Source organism: Marmota monax, unplaced genomic scaffold (genome assembly GCF_021218885.2).
Source record: "Marmota monax isolate L192 unplaced genomic scaffold, Marmota_monax_Labrador192_F-V1.1 WCK01_AAM20220418_F8-fsc00881, whole genome shotgun sequence".
In the NCBI taxonomy this organism is placed as follows: Eukaryota; Metazoa; Chordata; class Mammalia; order Rodentia; family Sciuridae; genus Marmota; species Marmota monax.
Genome location: NW_026694258.1, coordinates 26,629 through 49,637, shown reverse-complemented (window position 1 = coordinate 49,637; position 23,009 = coordinate 26,629). Strand labels below are relative to the sequence as shown.

The 23,009-nt window shown below is 38.1% G+C and overlaps 2 pseudogenes; both read left to right on the top strand.

The window, feature by feature from the left end:
- Window positions 1-23,009, top strand: part of LOC124108574 (melanoma inhibitory activity protein 2-like) — a 90,370-nt pseudogene that overhangs the window by 41,517 nt on the left and 25,844 nt on the right.
- On the top strand, window positions 17,032-19,730 carry LOC124108575 (melanoma inhibitory activity protein 2-like; annotated as a pseudogene).

The following is a 23,009-nucleotide window of genomic DNA, read 5'->3' as shown; positions in this document are numbered from 1 at the left end:
TTTCCACTTTATTCTTATATCCAGGGATTGTGAAATTTTTGTGTCTAGAGTTAAATATGTTTAGCTCTCAATCTGGTGTAATCTTAGTAATTTAGAAAATGTATAAAGTGAAGTCTTTCTTGCTCAGTTGGTCTTGGTGAGTTTAGAATTCATATGAACTTGCTGAAACTTTTTCTGAATAGAGGACTTTGCAGTGGATGGCTTGGGCAATATTGTTGGCAGAGTGTCTCATTCATCAACAGATCACATCAAATAATGATCACCATTAAATATTTTACCTTTTATCAACTGAATTTATATACCCAAAATTTATATATTGAAGTCCTGTCCTGACAAGCTCAGAAGAAGACTGTATTTGAAGAGAGGGCCTTTAGATGGTCATTTAAGGTGAAAGAAATAGGTCTGTGCATAATCCAGTTTGGTTGGTGACTTTATAATAAGAGGACACAAATGTATACACTAAGGTAAGCCCATGTGAAGAAGACACAAGTAAAACAAGCTATGGAAAGGGGCCTCAGGATAAACCATCCCTGATCAGAGGCTTCTGTCCTTCAAATTGTTGGAAAATAAAATGTCTGTTGTTTAACTCATCTGGTCTGTGGTACATTTTTAAGACACTAGAAAATTAATAGACCTTATTATTGTGAAAATAATTTAATAATAAAAGTAAAAACAATTAAGAAAATAGCTTCCATGTGCCTATCATGTAGTTGCCAGATTTTTCAAAGTTTTGTGATTCCTATTTTATCTAACCCCCATATGTAACCTGGGAACACTGTAGAGTAAATCCCAGGTGTCATAACATATACCCTTAAACAGTATTTGAATACTCAAAAAAGAGAGGCAGCTTATATTTCTTGTAGGCAGTGCACACCTCCATTAGATTCCTTTCATAGAAGGAAAAGGCAACAAGTGTCTTGGTCAAGAGAAGTGTCTCCACCTGGCTCCACGTACAATCATTTCTTAAAAGATGCTGTCAAATGAGCTTGTTAATAAAGGGAATGAAAGGGGAGCAAGGACACATCTGTGTATAATTACTTCCCATTTTATACTGTATAGCAACAGTGAAATAGAACATAGTTTGTACCACTTGTTTTCCTCTCTAGTGGTGAATGGTCATCTGTTGAGCCAGTTAGCTCACTGTCCAAACTCTGTTTTAATGTGTATAATGTGCTTATTCAATTGAAGTTCCTGGTAGTTTGTGCTTTCTTTGGCTTCCATGATAAGGTCATAATAAATATGATTTTGTGTGTGTGGGTGTGTGTGTTGGTGATTGAACCCAGGGCATTCTGCATGGTAAATATGTGCTCTTCTGAAGAGCTATATCATTCACCCCAATTTTTTAAACTTCATAGTAGTTTAATATAGGTTATCATTGGATCACAGACAATTTATTTTTTTCAATATTTCCCTCTTTAAAAAGAGTTGTTTTAAATGTCTCTCTGTATTTGTGTGTGTGTATATATATATATTCTTTGTGTTTACTGAGACATCTACATAATAATTTGGGAGGCAGTAAATTGAGAAGTTTGTTACTGGTCCTGATAAATTCGGTGGAATTGCCACATTTTTTTCTGGTTAAACAAAGATGTGATTCATGCTGGTGAGGTGGCATACACCTATAATCTTAGTGATTCAAGAGACTGAGACAGAAAGATTGCAAGTTTAAGACCACACTCAGCAACTTAGCAAAGCCCTAAGGAACTTGGTAGACCCTGTCTCAAAACAAAACAAAACAAAAATATAAAGGAGAGGTGTTGGGGGCCAAGAATCAAGTCAAGATGGTGCCTGGCAGTTTGCCAGGAGGAGTGGTTTGTGAAGCAACACCATGGAACCATTAAGATGGTGGGAATTCCTTATTGGCTGATTGCTGTATCTGGATGATGCTAATTGAGTCAAGCTGTGTGTGATCAGTTAGGTATATATACTGCTGTTGTTCCGTAATAAAGCAGTTCCTGCTTCAACCTTCAAGTTGCTTGTCACCTCCCAGTTATTTTGCCCAGCCGGACTGCGGCAGAGAGGGATGTAGCCAGTGGTAAAGCAGCTCTTTGGTTTAATCCCAAATATCAAAACAAAACAAAGGACACAATTCATTAAAAGAAAATAAAGAGTGAATATAGCTAAAAACAGATTTTGAGGAGTAATTAATTGAAATGTTAATGGTATGTATGCTCCCTACTGTGTGTGTGATATCATAAGAATGGATCCACAGGATCTGATTCCCTCCACTCCTGTCTACACCTTCTCCTCAAAGCTGAAGACTTCTTTTTGTTGTTAAACTGTTGAATAGACAGCAAGGTTATGTTTCTTATGTGGGTTTACTGGAGTAAAGGACAATTGTGAGTTTGAAGATAGGGGAGGAGGTTTGTAATTTGTCTTGTACAAACTCTTATGCAGCTCCAAGTTCATACCCTGAGAACAGAACAGCCCAGACAGTACATAGACAGCTGGGCAGGCACATAGACATGGAGGGTTACAGATTAATTTTTGGTGGACTGAGAAAACTAGAAGCATAATTGCTTCTGCACATTTGGAAGTGTATAATTATGTGCATAGGTGTGTTAATAGACTTGATTTCAAAGTTTTAAATTTATTTTGTTCTGAAATAAGGAATTTGGTGTTTTCTCTTTTTTTAATGTAGGGAAATTCCTGAAGTTGTGAAAAATTGCAAGTTGAGAGTTGCACCTGCCACTGTTTTTGAAGGACTCATATTACTTTCTGGTAAGACAAGCAGTTGTTGTGATTACAATTTTTAGAAGTATTTGTAGGATGTGTTTTGTATGTTTACTCTGAGTGGTAGAATAACAGAATTGTATTACCAAGAAACTTGTATATTAGGTCAAGGAAGAGTGCCATTTTTTCTAGGTGCTTACATGAATTCTAGTGAGGAATGCTTTGTATTTCTGGGGTGGAGATGGGAGAACATCCCTTCAGGTTTAAAGTGAATGATGGCCCAGGTTGCCATAGTCTGGCTGGGCAAATAACCGGGAGGTGACAAGCAAATTGTGAAGGTTGAAACAGCGGGAGCCGCTTTATTGCAGGACAGCATAGGTATATATACCTAACTGTTTATACACAGCTTGTTTCATTTAACATCATCTAGATACAGCAATCAGCCAATAAGGAATCCTCATCATCTTAATGGCTCGATGGCGTTAGCTCACAAACCACTCCTCCTGGCAAACTGCCAGGCGCCATCTTGACTTGGTTGTGGCCCTCAACATCTCCCCCCTTTTATTTTTAAACAACAAGTAAGTGGTTTAGGGACCATGCCTGTTTTAGGTTGTCCAATACTACATAAGGTCCTTACCCATCATTGGATGGTCTGACCTCAAATCGTCAACCTCCTGGCTTAGGTTGGTACCATTGTAATTGGATTTTACCCTTGTTTGACTACCGGCCCAACACACTTAGCCATACGTGTGGATAACGACCTTAGTGGTTTTTACACATACACCATAAACAACCTGCCACAAGCAGAAAGGGGAGGATACAAAATGCCAAGATACCAAGCCAACTGACAGCTCCAAGTAAGAAGCCCTTGAAAAAAATTGTACTACTGATGACACTTTCAGCAAAGACACCCTGGTACTACCATAATTCCTTGCATCAATAGATAGTTCACAATGCATATAAGTAATACATAGTCCAGGCAAGTTCTGCAAGCAGTCCAAAGCAGAGGAATCCATTAATATGTCCATTTCCTCTTAGAGTAAATCAACTTTTGATTTAGCATCACTTGTTGAGCTACAGCATTCATTGATGCATCAGTTTGTACAGTTGGTGTAATAGCTATTGCAGAAGCTGTTGCAATAGCAGCAGAAACAGCAATTAGCCAATAAGGAATCCTCATCATCTTAATGGCTTGCTGGTGTTAGTTCACAAACCACTCCTCCTGGCAAACTGCCAAGTGCCATCTTGACTTGGTTGTGGCCCTCAACACCAGGTAGTCCCCTTGTTCACTGTGAACACTCTGGACCTGTCTCTATTGTACAGTGTTCTAAAATATATTCTTGGCCATAGTCTAAAAATTTCAATTGTCAGGTTGATACTAGGTAACTCAAAATTCTACACTGCCAAGGCTAGTGTTTGATAACATCAGCAGCATCTACCTGGAAAATTTTATTGTTGTAATCTTATATTTGCCACATGGTTGGCACTTTGCAAGAGTTGTGTATTTATTTAGTTTTGTTCCAAGAAATCCTGTGAGGTATGCAACCTCTCTTTCAGCATGTGTTTTAATATTCAAACAGGAATATTAGTAAAAAGAATCATCTTGCCAATGGTTAAAATAAGTTTGAATTTTATATTTATGCATTTATGCCTCAATCCTTTTGTGGACTATTAGATGGTAAGTTTAACCAAAAAGAGCATGTTTTGTGTATTTATGTATTTTTAGAGAAACTACACATAACACAGAGGAGAATTGTACTTTAAGGTAGCTTCTAACTTAGTATCTCTATATTTTGTTGCTTATGTTATTCTGAGAAAGGTGATAAAAAATACCAGTGACAACAGGAGTAATATTGACTGTTTACAGTGAGAACATATGCACAGAAGTAGTCTCAGTGAGTGAGCATGAAGGTGATCAATAAGCATACCTCTACAGTTTAGCCCATTTTTGTTTGTATGAATCAGATGACAGAGGATGAGGATAGAAGTGTGGTTAATGGTTTCTGATGGTGGCTTTGACAGAGGGCAATATGGCAGGAGAGTGTGTTTTCCCCCACGTGAAGACAGTATCACTTCAGCTGAGCTCTCATAACAAAAGAACCCAAGTTCTGCCAGAGTCAGAAGGAGAAATCAATTTACATGTGGTTATTTTTAGAATTTATGTGTAAAAATAATTATTATTTTTTCCAATTTGAACTCCATGCACTATTTCTAAAATTTTTTAACAGTCACCTTCAGGTAGGTTTTAAGAATAACATCAAATGTGTTTTGTAACTCAAGTCTTTTATAAATTACAAAATTGAGAGAAGGCCTTTTTTTTGTATTAGAGCCTTCACATTCAGAGAGAAGCATAGTTTTGTGTGAAATCAGTTAGGAACATCATGTGAGAAGTCTTCAGCATGTAAAAGTAGGAAGCCCTGTTTGCCTGTCCTGCAAATCTCTGGTCAACCTAAGGATGAGGGCCCCTGAGACTAGCATGGCGATTATTACAGATGGGTCAGGAAATTATAAGCCAATACTGTGTCAAATGATTATCATCTGAGAACATGAATAAACAGCCTAGAAAGGTTTTATAATTACACAGCTCCCTTGCAATCATCTAATTCATTATTTTCATCTTCCTCATATCCACTTCTTCCTCAACTGATGCTTTGGCACAGAACTTATAACCATTTTCTTAATGATAGCTCTTACTGCTTGTGCTAATTTTGAGCTCATCACTGTTACCCAGTTTCAATTGTGTAAGGCAGGTACTTCACTATCTATTTTATAAGCTCAAAGACTGTGTGAGAAGTTGCCTGAGGTGTTCAATCAGGTTCATGGATTCAATTAGCATTAAACTTAGGGTTCTCTGTCCCCAGAGCCTGCCTAAAACCCCCCATTTAGACTTTATTTTTTTATATTTTAAAAGTGATGAGCAGAACACAAAGAGTCCATAGCTTTTTCTGTAGGGACACCTTATCTCAGTGTATTGTGTCTACATGTATTGTCTGTTATTTGTCCTTCAGTTGGCCTGTGTTAAGGGAAATGTTATTACCTGTTGGCAGATAAGGAAACAGGTGTCAGAGCCCAGCTGGCCTACATTGGGTCAGCTCAGTAGTGGTGGTCCTACCCCAGTGGCTTCTTGTCTCTCAGGCCTCCACCTGAGTCTTTCCTCACAGCCTGGTTTAGCCTTTCAGGTTAAGGGTGTATAAACTGTGTTGGGGATAAGAAAGCTTGTTCTGTCAAGCTTCAAGTTGTCTGAGTATAAAGCCATGGCTTAATCTTTTTGTATATGTGTGGTACTGGATATTAAACCCAGGAATGCTTCTGAGCTACATCCTTGGCCCTTTTAAAATTTTCAGATAGGGTCTTGCTAAGTTGCCCAGGCTGGGTTGGAATTTGTGATCTTCCTGCCTTAGCTTCTTGAGTAGCTGGGATAATAGACTTTGGTAGTGCTATTAGCAGAATTGCTAGGAAGTGTGAGAAGATGCTAACTGGTAACATGTTTGACTTTTTGAAAAATTGAAGCTACTGCTTTTGTGGCATCAAAAGGGATGAGGTGGGACTAACTCAGGTTCTAGTTCTTTCTTTTAATTGTAAAGTAAGTGTAAATGTTTGAAAATTCTCTTCATTTTCCTCTCACAAATCCTTGATTCTAACTTTTTGCTTGGCTTTTGCCCTAGACTCTTGATTAAATATGGATATGATGATAAAACTTTTCCTTCTTTTTCAGAAACAGAATGGTTCAGGTCATTAGTGATATTTATGGCATATAACCTTGAAATACTTCTTTTGAGAATTCCACTTGTACCTGTAGCTGTGACAAATAACCTTTTTTGCATTTGAGTCTCCTTAGAAGGTTTTTTCGTGTTTCTACATTGGATCGCTTGTCCATGTTCTCAGATGATTATGGCACAGCTACTTTTTTCTTACTGAAAACAATTATAAATGGTTTTCCTTTTAAGGTCTAGAGCCCTTCAGGATTGGATCATACACCAACTTTGTTAACCTTGGAGAGTGCTGCAATGTAGCAGGATCCAGGAATTTTGCTAAACTCATCCTGGCAGGAAACTATGAAGTGAGCATCCTCATGAGACCCTAGAGGCTTCTGTTTAATCAGCTTGTCAGTGAACATGGTTCTGCCCTTATAGTGCTGTTAGCAGAATTGTTAGGAAGTGTGAGAAGATGGTAATATGTGTTCACAGTAGGCAAGGGATATTGGGAGATAGAAGCTTTGAAAAATCATGCAACTGTTACCAGTATTTGCCAAAAAGTACTACATTTGGGCATGAAGAGGGATGAGATGGAAGCAATTCAGGTTTTAATTTTTTCTGTTAATCAGGAAGTCATTTTCAGGTGTTTGAGAATGCTTTTTGTTTTGTCCTCTCACAAATTCTTCTAGGAAAAAGGAAAGCCAAGAAAGTGCCTATTCAATTTTCTTGACTACATAAAACACTGATAATGAGGGTATTGTTGAAAATTTTGGTTGTAGACTAAAACAATAAAGAAAAGATACCGGTCCTTGCCTTACAAAGTTTATGTGATGATTTTAGCCACATGAAGCTCAGTCATATTGTGAATGAGCAAAATTTAATCTTCATGGAGCATTAAGACATTAAATAGGTTTTCTTTTTCTTTTGCAAATATGAAGGAAAAAAATTGAGAAATTTGTTCTAAGCTTTCATGTTGGTTAATTTTATTATTCATATTCTCACTTTAAGATTTTGCAACCTTTAGGAAATAGATCTTAGAGAAACCAGTGTCAGAGCAGATTTAGTTTTCATCACATCAGAATGGCCCATTAGTCTTCCTTTATGGTCCTTGAAACAAGCAGCCACGTGAGACAATTCACCAGAGAAAGTTCCACTTTATTGCAAAAGGTTGTGGGCTTATATAGATCTAAGGAGAGATGGCAGGGCTTAGATAAATGATGGGTCACCCGTTTATTGGTAAGTTTTTCCAGATGTCGGTTCTGGAGCCCACGAAATAGTTCTTATTGGGGCTAAGGTTCCCCGCCAGCGAGATTTGAAATATTGGTGCCTGTGGGAGAGTTGGCGCCTACAGGAACTTTTCCCGCTGGCAGGAGAAGGAGAGGAAAAGAAGCACCTAAGGCACCATGCTGGGGTTTTGGGGGTGTGGCCGCCCTGATACCTTTTCCCAACAGTCTACTTCATGGCATTCCCCAGAGTTGTGTCTTCTTCCTCAGTACAGGGCCTGGTTACCTGGTTCCTGACTGATTGGTTCCCTTCCCTTCTTTCTTGTCACTGCTTAGTGCTGCCATATCCTTCTGTCATGGTTGTCCTCCCCAGTTCAAAAGTTCTGTATGGCAACTTCCCACATGTATTAAAGTTCAAACTCTTGAGGCCATCCTCCCATCTTCCACCTGTGCACGGTGCTTCCCTTTCTGATCTTCTGTTTGCTTCTGCTGCCAGACATTGGCTGTCATTTGCCCCTTCTGAAGTGCTGATGTCTCTTCCTACTCATGTATTTTGCTGCATCTCTCAGTGTTTTGACTACATTTGGATTCTCCTTCCCTTTCTGTGGTGTTGCCCTCAACCCTTGCAGTTGATGAATTTATCAGTGATTGCAGGGAGCACTTTAGGAAGAAGCAAACTGGCCGAAGTAATACTACATTATTTAATAAGGTCTTTCTTTGTGTTTTCTCTATAATAAATACTTCATATCATGACTTGTTTACTCTTTATAGCCCCATGAATGAGTAGTGCTGTTATCCCCATCTTGAAGATGTGGAAATGGAGGCTTTGAGAGAGGCTATATTACTTGCCTATTGTTTCAAAGCAAGTAAGTGATAAAATCCGTAAGGTCTAGCCCAGGCCCTTAAACATCCTGCTCTCTCTGCCTAGTGGAAAGAGAAGGGGGAGGTAGAAAAGGCAGAAGATGTGTGACTGTTAGAGTCTAGTTTTCCATGACTCAGTAATCCCTCCAGGTTCTTTGGCTTAGGAGAGACTGCTGATATGAGAGGAGTTTCTGTCCTGGCTTCTTGCTCAACTTATGCTTCTTTATAAACAAACCATTTTTTTTTTCTCTCTGAGATCACTTGGGAAGATTAGACCTTCAAGTGGTCATTCTGTGACTGGAGAAATAGCCAGGTGAGGTATTAGCATCTCCATTTCTCAGGTCTTTTGACCTCTGTCAGTTATGTTGTGTCTCCTCCACACTATTCCCTACTGGGCAGCCAAGGACTTCCCTCTCAGATGGCTTACTCGGTTCAGTTTATAGGGAACTTGTACTTTCCTATGGCAGTGATCAGTAGTTTTTATTTGACTGTGTTATGTATTCTCAACTAGATTTAACCCCTTCCTGAATAGAGATTGTCAGTTATGCTTCTTGTTATTCTTTATATTATTTAAGTCATTAGTGTTATGTATTCTCAACTAGATTAACCCCTTCCTGAATAGAGATTGTCAGTTATGCTTCTTGTTATTCTTTATATTATTTAAGTCATTACTTATACTGAAAAACTTGTTTTAATTTGTGAAATGGATTAGTGATCCTTTCTCTCTATGGAGCTTTGGTTCACTGTGAATGGCATTTCGTTGTGGCATGTGCCAGATGGTCTTATGACCGTTGTGCACAGAAACTGATAAAAAAAAAATCCTATTTGATTTTCTTGGACTAAGGAAAATCAGGACAATATCAGTATCTCTTATTGATTTTTTTTTACTTTTTTATCACACTGTGACATTAACAATGAATAATTAAACGACAACAAAAAAGTCTCAGTATTACTAAATATATATTTTTCCCAGCATTTCAGAGGAGGAGATATATAAGGCCTTTCTTGCTTTCCAGACACTTCACATCTATTTGAAGATTAAATTTGTGAAAGCATTAGGAAATGATAATGTAATAAACCATATGATGATGATCTTGAGAGACCACAGGTCATTGTGGATTGAGCCAAGTTTCCCAAAATGTGTTCTTTGGAACATTGATCCTGAAAGGTATTCCTTAAATGATGATTATTGGAAAATTCTGCATATCATATATTCTTGGAGGATGGTAATATTTACTACTATGTGATAGGATCTGAAAAGCATTTCAGTCTAAAAACATCTATCTCACAGTTCTTTTCATGCAATTTCTATCAGAAGCTTCCTATTAATACTTTGCATGTCTTGGCAAATACTGAAGAGTCAGGTGAGTTTTGGATGATATCTCTTAGGATTTTTCTTGAAAGAAATTGGCTTGAGCTGGTTCTAAACCAGTGTGGAAGAGAAGAGGATCCTGTAGGCAGAGTAAAAAGGGAGGGCTAGCTCAGAGGGCTGTGACCACAACCTGAGAATTTTATAATCTTTATGGTGGGAAAACAGCTTTGGTTGATTCTTAGTGATGTAATATGAGGAACAAGGCCCCTGAGAAAGGTTAATCTGTGCAGAGTTCTGGGGAAGGAGGGCAGGGCACTAGGCTGGTTAGTATCTAGAGTAGTTGGAAAGGACACTTGGGGAATGGTGAGGGATCAATTTTATTAGCATTCTCTTAGTCACTGTCTCCTAGTGATGCTTCATTTTTTGTTCCTCTCTCAGGAAGCCCTGTGTGTTGCCAAATCGAAGTGGAAATGGGAGCCCAGGAGCTGGATATCAAATTGATGATGGCATGCTAGAGAGTCTGAGTGCACTGACCAGATTTTGCAACTTAATATCTTCTGAACTGGACATTGTCAAGGTTGTACAAAGTTTATAACTGAGCAGTTTTGGTTGACTCACTGTGTTATTCACTTAGCTTTGCCAGTTGTCCCCCTTATCTGTCCACTCATGAACTGTTTTTCTATTTTCCACATTGAAATCCCAGTGGTTTCTGAGTGTCAACTTTCTAGGCTCATGGTAACCTTTTTGACATCAAGCAGATTTTTTTCCAGTGTGTGGCATTGAATCCATGGGTGATTTACCACTGAGCCACATCCCCAGACATTTTTATTTTTTCATTCTGAGACAAGATCTCAGTAAGTTCTTGGGGCCTCACTAAGTTGCTAAGGCTGGCCTTGATCTTTCAGTCTGCCCACCCCAGCTTTCTGAGTGCTGGAATTACAAGCTTGCACCACCATTTCCAGCACAAAGCCAGATTTTGGAGAAAGACATGGCTTTATCTTGGCTATTTCTAAGGTTTCTGGAATTGGTCATGAGAACTGATGTGATTATATTTCTGGACAAACCAAAGATCAACTCTCTGAATCTTTGAAGTTTTTATCTGTTCCTGCCACATCATTTGTTCCATGTGTGCCTTGGGCATTGGAGTTCAGGTAGTGATTCCTTATCAGGCAGAAGAGACCTTCTTAAACTCATCAGATTGAAACAAAAGTATAAAACTTGGATAAATCAAGGGATTACATCAGGCTTTACATTGTTCTTTAACAGGTTGAAGTAAAGATGCGAATGTTAATGCACACCTATAATCCCAGCTCCCAGGCACACTGAGGCAGAGGAGGAATACAGGTTCAAGGCCAGCTTCAGCAAATGAGGGAAGTCCTAAACAACTCAAAATCAGAAATAAAAGGGGCTAGGGATGTAACTCAGTGGTAAAGCTTCTCTGGGTTAAATCCCCAGTGTGGAAGAGGAGGAGGAGGAGGAGAAAGAAAGAAAAAAGTTGAATGTTAATTTTAGCAAAAGTCTTTTTTTTTTAAGTATAAGTCTTTGAAAAAAATTTAGGTGGTTCTAAAAACTATAAAAAAATGTCACCTTATTTCTCTGTCATTAAGTCTGTGATGAGAAATTTTTTTTAATTCTTTTCTAAAAGAAACTTTGTGGTGTTTTATTCGAACTGAGGTTCGAACCCAGTGCCTCATGCATGCAAGGCAATCACTCAACACTGAGCTAGAACCCCAACCCCAGCCCCTTATTTTGATTTTTGGTTCTAAGAATTGAACCCAGAGGTCAAAGGTAGAGCTATACTCCTACTCACTTCCTGATTCTTTAAGAGTTTCATATTCTGTGCTGGACATGGATTGCTGCAGTCTGGCTGGGCACAAATCACGAGCCACTCAAGCAGGAACAAACTTTATTTCCGAACTCCACCAGCACACTCCACACATGCTCCCCAGGAACCTCTCTCCAATGCCACCCATGCGGCTCCTCCAGGCACTCAAGCGCGCACACACACACACACACACACACACTCACACACAGACACCAACCAGAAATCCCTCCTCTGGACCTTCCCCAACCAACTTGAACCCTCAGGAATTCCCGCAAGAACTCCAAAGTAGCCTGAGCAGCAGGTGCCCGAGGCAGCAAGAGCCGCCCCATTGCCTGACAGTAAAGGTCAAATATACAATACAATCAATCCAGCATCACAGCAATTATATATAGCTTAACTCAAATCATCATCTCAATGGTTAGCTGGCATCACCTTTCAAACATTCCCTCTGGCAAATGCCAGGCATCATTCTGACTGGCTATGGCTCTCAACAATGGACATGCCTATAATCCCAATAACTCAGGAGGCTGAGTCTGGAGGATCTCAGATTCAAGGTTGGCCTCAGCAATTCAGTGAGATCTTGTCTCAAAATAGAAAATAAAAAGGAACATGGGTGTGGCTCATTGGTGAAGCATCCTTGGGTTTAATTCCCAGTTCCAAAAAAAAAATGTATATATGAAGTTGGATTGTTGGTTTTTCTTTTTCTTATTTTTTACTTCATTAAATGCTTAGATTATAAGTCTTGTGGTAAGCATTGAATTATAATTTTTAATTTGTGTATTCAAATTCCTACTAAGGAGGTCGGTACTATGCTGGGCACAGTGGTGCAAAACTATAATACCAGAAACTCTGGAATCTAGGCTTAGCAACTTAGAAAGGCCCTCTTAAAAAGTGCTGGGGATATAGCTCAGCAGTAAAGTACCCCTGGATTTATTCCCTAGTATTAAAAAAATTGAAAAATGTGCTTGTTGCCATGGAACATCTTTATTATTCAGTAGGTCCGACTGCATCAGGAGTATTAAGTTTGAGGCCAGCCTCGGCAATTTTACTAGACCCTATCTCAAAATAAATAATAAAAGCTTTGGGATATAGTTCAGTGGTAGAGCATCCCTATGGTTCTATCATCAGTACCACCAGAAACAAAACAAAAAGTAAAAAACTCTGACTAAAAAGTTTTGCCACTTTTCTTTGCACCTTTTGAGAATTTAAGTTTCAAAGAATCTGGTGGTCCATTGAATTCAGAATCCAGAGTTGGAGCCAGTTGTCTACCTGCTTTGTAGTGGCATGACCTCAGAGTCCTGACATCCTGATGAGGTGAGCTGTTGTTGGCCCTGGTTTCTTTAATTGTGCTGGTGTCACTTGCTCTATCTGGTCTCTGAATGATAATGATGGCACTGTCTTGTTAGCTGTGAAGAATTCTCATAACTAAGTGCTTCAATCATTATGGTAATTTTTCTCTCTTCTTTCTTGTGTTTGACCTACTGCTGAAAATTATTGGACACTGTATTTTGCACAGAAAGGGTAGAACATGAATATATTCCACTAGCATGTTTTTACCAGCAGGGTAAAAAAAGAAAAACAAAAGCTAATGAGATGTGATTGCTACTCTGGGCAAAATAGAACACACTTGACATTTTAAAATTTTTGCCAGGGAACATTATCTGGAGTCAGAATAAATGGAGGTCTTTCCAACTTGTCCTTCTCTTCTGAGGAATGGATGCTATCCATGAAGCAATGCATGGGTTTTTCCTTTACCATGCAATCAAGGTAGGTTCAAAGCCTGCTTGACCCTGAAACCAGCTCTTAGTTAGGGCAGGGTTTGCCCAAATATAGCCTTTAGGCTAACTGGCCTGGGATCAGTTTCTGTAAAGGGGGTTTGATTCAGGTACCCCCTCAATGCACCCACCATTCACGTGTATCTTAGATAACGTTGCTTTTGGGCTTCAACTGCAGAGGCAGGTCACTGTGACCAAGACTGTGGTCTAAAGTGTAATCCTTCTTGCCCCTGATTTAGGGCATCACTGGAAAGCCTCACGTTTCTTTTTATTGCCTTTCATTTGGTATGGACATGGGGATAGTGACTGTGGGAAACCTCCCAGTATATGATGATATCCACAAGGAAGTTCTCCAGCTCTATGAAGACCTCATCTGGAATCAAGACCCTGATACCACTGAGTAGCTGTTACATGATGCCCAGGTAGAGAGAAAAGTGTCTAACATGTGGCTTTCTCCTATCTTTGAGTTTATTACTTACAATGATTAGACCTTGATTGTAGAATAGAAGCAAATATCTAATCTTGTCTCTGGATCAATGAACATTCCAGAGAAGGTATTTGGGTTAGGGTAAGGAAGGAGGCTGCTTCAACATCCGGAATATAAATCTATTTATTTATTTATTTATTTATTTATTTATTTATTTATCGATGGGTTCACTTATTTATTTATTTGGTACCAGGGATTGAATCCAGAGGATCTTAACCACTGTGCTGCATCCTTAACTCTTATTATTTTTCACTGTGAGACAGGGTCTGGCTAAGTTGCTTAGGACCTTGCTAAACTTCTGAGACTGACTTTGAACTCCTGATTCTCTTACCTCAGTGGCCCAAGTTGTTGGAATTACAGGCATGCACTAGAACTTTACTTTCTTTACATTGATTTTGAAGTGCGAAATATATTTTTCTTGTACCAAGTAACAGATATAAATTCTAGGAAATTTACAAAATACAGGTAAGCAAAAGGAGAAAATAAAGTCACTCTTAATTCCACCACCCAAAGAATTTTGAATAGCTTCATCCTCCCAAGCTGCTGAGATTGCACCAGGCGCATGAATTATGACTCTCATGTGGATAAGAGACTGTGAGGGGAAAAGGAACAAGTTTGTATTGGACTGAAGAGGAGACAGAATCTTTCCTAGGAAACATTTAATTGAAGCCCAAGTCATTCCACATTGTATTTTAAGTGACAATGAGTATTTATCAACCACCTTTATTCTGACAGCTCCAATTAGGGGGTAAATTTCTGTGCAATGATTCTGGTGTATTGGTGCAATGCATTTGGAAGAATAAATTTAATACTGAGTTAGCTCACATGAGACAGTTACAACTAGTGTAAGGAACATGTATGCACAACATTTTTCTGTTCTGTTCTGTCTTGTTAATTTCTTGAAGGTCATAAACCACAACTCAATATATTTAGGGTTTCCCTTTGTCCAGGGAGAGACAATTCTGGGAAAATCAGAGTCCTGTCAGCTGGCTTCCTCTGAGTACTTCCTGTATGTATGATGGTGTAGCCCTATTAACCACTGGTGGTGCTCAGTCATACTCATGACCAGTGTCCCCAGGATGTTCCTGAGGTTCTAGTTGGTGGAAGAGTCAGTTTAGAATTATACTTCCCTGTTTCTGGAACAGCCATTGGCACTATGCCATGCCACAGGCCCAGAATGATGGGTGGGTTCAGTCCTTCTAAGGTTCCCCACTGCATTTAAGTGCTTGGGATGGCCAAGTGAGACATCTTCAGTGAGTCCTGTTCTTTGCACACCAGGGTCACCTTATTGTCCACTTAACAGTCAGAACAACTCTATTACAGTGAGTATTGTTATTACTACAATTAAAGTGTTAATGACTTGCATGTTGAGATGAGGGAAAGGCTCAGGAAGTTGACTGGAAAGCAAGTATTTTGATACAGGTGCTGTAAAGGAAAAGATACTCTGGTTTAGCAACTTTTCCATCCAGAGAGAAACAGCACTGGCAAGTAAAGAGGAATCTGCAGCCTGGTGTTTGTGTATTTTGCTTGATGGCTAACTGCTTCTACTGGGGTTTGGAACTAAAGAGAGTTGATTTGAGTCCCAGAAGTGTTGCTTTGTAGTTGTGTGCCTTCACCAGTAATCTCTCTGAAACATAGTATGTTTTCTGGTGCCCTATTGAATATCAGGCTGGGTAAATTATAGGGAAAAGAAGTTTATCTTGCTGATGGCTCTGGACGTCTAAGAGCATGGCACTGGCATTTGGCGAGGCCTTCCTATTGACAATTTTGTTTCTGATAACAGTGTGTACTTTGTGAAATATTCCCCACAAACTAATTAACATATTCATTACTTAATTACATAATTACATTTGTTAAGAAGTTTCTAGATGTTCATATCCTGTGGAATAGGATAAGAGTTTTAGTTTACCCTAATACAGCTCTGGCCATGTAAGTATCAATAACAATCAGTCTAATTCTGCATGGTGGCATAATGCCTTTGAACTTGTCATGTATTTAGAGATATTCAGAAAGCCAAAGACTACTTGTGAATCTTTTCCTTCAAACATTAGATCGGACTCATCAACAATTCAAGTGTAACTAGGAAGGAAAAAAAATATGTTTGGATGTCTTTTACATACATAAAGCAATGAACTCTTTATCTTAACAACAACATGATTCATCTTCAGGAACTACATCTATTTCAAAGAGTCACATCTCTCCTCTCTTTGCTATATATTTATAATGACCAGTTTGCTTAGATGTTTTTAAGCCCATGAGACGTCAAAAGAAAAGAACATCTGGAAACAAAAAGATTTTGAAGACTTTTCAATAGATAATAGTGTAGAAAAACTAAAATTAAAAAAAAACAAGTAAAGTTTTAAACTCCTTACTTTTAGGAACATTAGATATGCTGTGCTTTTTAGAAATGACTTGTAATAACTGATTTGTGCCCATGTTAGCAGCTCTTCTAAAATAACTTTTAAAGTAGTCTAACATGAGGGTTTTTCTTTAGAAATAATTCCGATTACTTGCGTAGAAAGTGTCAGCAGGTCTGAGGATGTAGCTCAGTGGTAGTGAGCTGGCCTAGCATGCAGAAGGCCTTGGAGTTTAACCCCAAACACTAATAAAAGGAAAGGGAAGGAAGGGAAAAAGAAAGAAGGGAGGGAGGAAGGAAGGAAGGAAGGAAAAAGGGAGAGGACAAGGGCACGGAAAGAAATGAGTCATTAAAACAAAAGGGCAAGTGGTACAAATATAAATATATGGCATAAAAGCTGTTTAAACAGTTTAGAGAGCTTTAGAATTTAAGTGACATAAAAGCTGAGTGATATTATGACTGTATAGAATCTTTGTAATAAGCGCCGCCCTGGCCTGGCCTAAACCAAACTGAGGGTTGGGTGGCATGGAGAGGACTCCTCTCAGGCTGAGTGGGAGGCACCAGAACCCATGGCCCTTCAGGATGCACTGGATAGGGAAGGGGCCAAGACTTCCCAGATGGGCAATTGAGCTCTACAAGGCTCATGGGAGCCCTTGACCCAGCTCCCCACCACCCCCACCACCACACAGGGGTTCACAGTGGTCTCCTCTGTTGCCTGGTGCAGATTTGGGTTCCTGACCAAATACTTGAGTGTCCACAGCCCATTTTGCCCTGCCTGGGCAGGCTGTGGTTGTGGTGGCAATAGCCAAAGCAGTCTTGGCTTGATGGAGGGGCAAAGGGCTGCCCCTCAGCCATACTAGGGGTGGTCCTGGAAGAAGTATGCAGGGTTATGGCAGCATTGTCTGAAGACATGAAGCCAGGCCCTAATTCTTATGGCATTCCTTGGGAGTTGGTGATGTGTACAGCTATTGGACTTTTTGTTGTTCTCTCGTTTTTTTTGTGGTGAAGTTTTCAGTCTGTTAGAAGCAGGATTTATATGGGAAGAGAAAAAAAGCTGGCTCTAAAACTTTCTGGACTAACTGAACAAAATGTAAACTACTTGAGAAAGTTAGCCTTGTTCAGAAAGAGCATGAAGGCTTTGAGTCATCTCTAAAGGATGGCAGTTTTGAGAAGGGTTCAACAGAAGCACAAAAATTGGAGGCAATATATGAAAAGTGGCATAGGTCCAAACCTAGCTGTGGGAATAAAATAATCTTTCTAGAAAAAGAGCTAAAAGAACAGAAGACTAAACATTCTAAACAGGATGAAATGATGGTGGATATATCAAGAAGGATAAAGTCCCTAGAAGGTGAATCAGAATCCCTCAAGTCACAAATAGGTGAAACTAAAACAAACTTGAGACTATTTCAAATGAATGAGGAAGGACTTAAGCTGGCAATAAAAGAGGCTTTGAATGAAAATTCCCAACTTCAGCAAATTCAGAAAGTGATCTTACAATTGGAAATTGAAGCATGGAGGGAACAAGTATGTTTCCATGATAAAGAGAAACTAACATTTGAAGACTCTAGAGTACATGCAGAACAAGTTCTGAGTGATAAAGAAAATAACATGGAGTCTCTGACTGAATGTTTGCTGAAGAAGAAAGATAGCTCTTCTCTAAGCATGGAAGCCCAAACAGATGGTGGTAACTTGAAGTTGGGAATGAAGAGTAAATCAGAAATTGGTGCTCACTTGGATGATCAGCCAAAAGGAACTTTGAAGAAACTGGTTTATGGTGCTAAGCCAAAGGCCTCCTTAGCAACCTTAGAAGGAGACAGAAATCAAAATTGTACTTTATTATCTGAAGTGGAGAAAACAAAGGAAGACCTTACAGAACCTATTAAAAGTCTTAAGACTGAACAGGCATCTTTGCAGTCAGAAAATACACAGCTTGAAAGTGAGAACGAGTACCTTCAGCAGAAATTTAAAGTCATGATGGAATGACATCAAGAAAATATAATGAAACTCCATGGGAAATTGAGAGTAAAGGAAAACTACTGGGTGGAGCAAGAGGAGAAACTTTCCAAAGTAGAAGAAAAGATCAGCCATACAACTGAAGAGCTGGAGACCTACAGAAAGCTAGCCAAATATCTTGAAGAAGAATTGGAGAGAACCATTAATTCCTGTCAGGAGTAGATTATTTCCTCTGAGAACAAAGCACATAATAGTGAGTTGGCAGCTCAGATTGCTGAAAGAAACCTGTTATTTCATGAAACAAAATGCTTGCAATGGAAAAAAAATTAACGTGGAAAAGGTGCTTAAATTTAAACTTGCAGAAAAAGATCCATATGCACTTGATGTTTCAGATGCAGCATTTGGAAAAAGCATTCCCCAAATGGTTTCTCCCCAGTGGGTTGGCCTTCATCTGAATTGACACCTCTTCATTTGGAAAAGAAGGGTCCACTCACACTCTCACTTTTGGTTCCAATGGGAGGAGGAAGAGGCTCAAGGGGCCCAGAGAATCCTCTGGACCATCCAATGAAAGAAGATAATCAAGCTACGAGAGGTTACCTGGTCCTCAGAGAGCATCTTCTTACATCAGACCCGTCACCTACATGGGAACAGGCATGCGGGAGCAGGATGATGATCCCTCCCTCTGCCAGGACAACCATATTCTGATCCACATCTTCCTCTACAAAGGCAAGATGGATGTTATTCTAATTGTGGTAGACCATCTGGACCAGCAGAACTCAGAAGTTCTAAGATGCCTTCTTTGGATATAGTGGATGGGCCTATGTCTTGAGAAAGGCAACCCAGTAGAAAGGATACCAAAGTCAATCTTGGTGATTCCAGTGTGCCTGATTCACCTCTCCCTCCTGAAAACCAAACAACTGACTCTGGCTCTGTTTTTGCACCTTTCCCTCCAATCAGATGTGCATTATTTCCAGTGGACCCAAGGAGTCGGTTCATGAGTAGAGGACCTTTTTTCCTCCACCTCCTCCAGGAAACAGGTATGGAGCACCTGGAGATTATTTTACATGGGGCCAATTACCCACTCCATTTCCAATGTGAAATGTATATTCACAGAGGTGTTTTCCTCATTATCTTCACCCAAGAACTGGATTCGTCCCCACCCCCATCTTCTCCATGCATTCTGAAAGTAGAAGTGAGTTCACTTCAGGGTTGATTCCACCTTCAAATGAGCCTGCTACTGAACATCCAGAACCACATAGAAACCTTATGTTTTTGATCTCTCTTCAAAAGTAATTTGACTCATCTCTCATTTTCAGTTTTTAAGTAACTGCTTTTACTTAAGTGATTATACTTTTGCTCCAATTGAAGCTAAATGGAATTATAATTCTTAGGATAGTATTTCATAAATAAAGATGGTTTAAATATAAATCTTATGAGTAAATTATTTCTATTCTATTTTATTCTAGAGAGTACAGCATTTAATTTGATTAATCCACTATTACATAAACAGCAAGGGGAGTTTTAGGTTCATCATCTTGCCATTGGGAATATTTTAAACTCCCAACAAAGGCTGTCCCTTTATACAAAGAACTGTATTTACTATGATTGTAGCAAAAGTGAAAGTGACTTTATGCTTAATGAAAGATTTTAATTGATTTAAAGTCTCGTTTGGCATATCAGCTAGTTTTTCCATAAAACAATAACTAGAGCATATTAAGAGTTAAACCAGAAAACACAATTAAATATGTCATGGAAATAGGAGATCTCAAATACAAAGAAAATTGTGGTTCTCAGAATTTTTTTTGGAATTGGAAACTACAATTTAAGCTCACTCTCTTCCTGTTTTCCCTACTGTTGTCATCTTCTTCTTCTTCTTCTTCTTCTTCTTCTTCTTCTTCTTCTTATTCTTCTTTTTACATTGATTTAATTAATTTATTCATTTTCATGTGGTGCTGAGGATCAACCTCAGGGTCTTGGATGTGCTAAGTGAGCACTCTACCACTGAGCCACAACCCCAGCCCCTGTCTTCTTTATTTTATGCCCATTTTCATAAAATTCAGAATTGCATTCTGCTGTGGTTCACTGATATGGGGAGTGACCTAGTCTTTGTTTTGTCTTCAGGGAGACTTTTGTAAAATACACATGAATTATTAGGACACTGAAATGAAGAAACAAAGACATAATTCCCAATTTTGTTATTGTTAAATTTGATACTCATAAAATGGATTGGCCAAACTACTATAAAATTTTTCAAACTCTAACTCTCAATTCCTCTATCATTGTAAACAAGTGACAGTTTGCTGACCTGCACCAATCCTGAAACCACACTTTGAACAATGTTTCTCCAGGAGATACCAAGAAAGAACATTTATTAAAAATACCCAAAGCTTTATTCAAGCATTAAATATGTTTTAAATGTGTGTGTGTGTGTGTGTGTGTGTGTGTGTAAAGTATACACTTAAGTCTAAAATAAGTGCAGCAGTTTAAGCTCCATCTTAAAAATAAGAAGCAGCTTTATCACATTTGAAGGTCAGTGAAGAATCTGCATGATACTTGAGCCCACAATTAATTGAAATGAGAAAAAAGTTGGGCCTTGAAAAAGAAAGTCTACACACTTAATAAATCTAATCAGTATGTTTTTACCTCAAGAGTCACACTGGTTGTCAAATCAGTCCTATAAATAATCCTTACTTGCTAGCGTGAAAAATTATTTGATCTAAACGAGTGGACAGAAGTCTGCAGTCTGTATCAAATGGACTGATTGTCCATTCACCCACTTATTGTCATCCAGAACTACTTCTTCCCTAACTACTCTTGGAGAATGGTTGCTGATGGAGTTCATGTTTTATACCAGTAAACTGGAAATAAGCTAGTTTGAGGTTGAAAACTGAACTGAAATACCTAAATACCACATTACAGTCCTCTAAAAAGTTTTTTTCAAAAGAAAAAGTGAAAGGACCTTCTAAATAAGATACCACTTATTGAATCAGCTTCCAACTCTGTTTACAACTCTGTAAATGACAGTTAAGTAAATAAAACAATATTAAAAATTGGCAATTTATAGAATAAACCTTAAAGAAATATCAAGTCCAAAAATGAAATTAGTATGTACTTATGTACATTACTTAAATAATACACAGCTGTCTTTTAGTGTAAAAATCAAAATTTCCACAACCAAAGAACAATCTTTCTTCCAACATTTGAGCTGTCATAATTAAAGAATACTCTTTCCTTCATGACTTATGAGGACACATATAGCACCAATGAGTGAAACAAATAGGTATATGAGTAAGTTTAAATAACAATAACCAAAAAAGGAAATGAGCATATCTCCATTATTAAAAAAAAAAAAAAAGCCAAACATGGATAACCAACAACAATTAGACCTAAATTATTTCTGTATGTTCTACTCATTATGGGTATTCTTTCATTCTACAGTGGTCTTAACAAAGTCCTGAAATATAGTCTAGCATGTGACTAGCATCTACTCTTCTACAATAGAGGACATGGGAAGAATAGAATTTTACTGAAACCAAGTGGATTCATATATTGAGGGATATCAATATTCCTCAACTATGCTGTGGACCTGAGATATTGGGTAAAAGGATTGTGTTTACACTTTATAAATTAATAGAATGTGAAACTATTAGTATAATTGTTTTTAGTAATTACCAAGACCACATGGTTTTGTGCTTATTACTTTAAAAAATGAAAAATGTGAGAAAAGACTGTGGAGATGAAAGATTGTCTAGCTTTCATATGATTTTCAAGAATAGTAATCTTTCAACGGGATAGGTTTTAATACTTCTCTATGATAAAGAAGTTATATTTAACCTCACTAGTTAAAATTAAAATAGGATAGAACTTTTCACACTCCAGAATATACAAAATATAAAATTCTGACTAGAATATTAAATAATGATTAGCATGTGGGGAGTATAAGTTAGTTGTAAAAGTTGGCTGTGTCTAACAAAATATGATGTAACCTATGATCCAGAATAATCCACTTCTGGGCACATAACCCGGAGCAGACTAAGATGTACAGTATAAAATATATTTTGTATTATACACCATAAAACTTTTTCACTGAGTCCTACAGTAGCAGATATCATTAATATTCACAGCTCAGAACCCAATTTTGCATATTTTTTTCATGAAAAATTAAATGCCATTTACTCTGACAATTTTTATTGCATTCTCTTCTGTTTTAAAAATGTAAATTCCCAACTACTACATTGATTTTATTAATTGGTGTTTGAAAAACACTGCCCTGAAAAATTAGCCATATGTTCATAACAGCAACTCTATAGCTCTTCATTGTGGTATTGCTTAATGGGGGAGGGGGAGTCTGATTATCACTTAAATATCCAACAGTAGGTAGAAAACAAATATAATGTGAATTACAATGCAGTTGCCAGTTTAAACTCGATCTAGGTAACATGGATACATCTCTATGTAATAGGCATACTTCTGAAAAATACAATGTAGAGCTACAAAAGCAGAACAATACTTTCAGAATCCCATATTATGTTTGTATAGATATAGATATAGATATAGATATAGATATAGATATAGATAGATAGATAAAATATGAAAATGGTCTGGAAATATATATTTTAATATATTAAAATCTCCATAGGTGAGGGTACTAGAAGATAAAGAGGACTGTAGCTACATGTTCAATGGTTTAATTTTTAAAGAATTTTTAAATGTTAATTGACAAAAGTTTCAAAAGATTTCAGTAAGTTTTGAGGTATGACTTGGTAAAATGAGCACAGAAGTGACAAGGAATTAAGTACAGTTCAATAGAACCAGTTATAATATCCATATACATAAATCCAGGAATAAG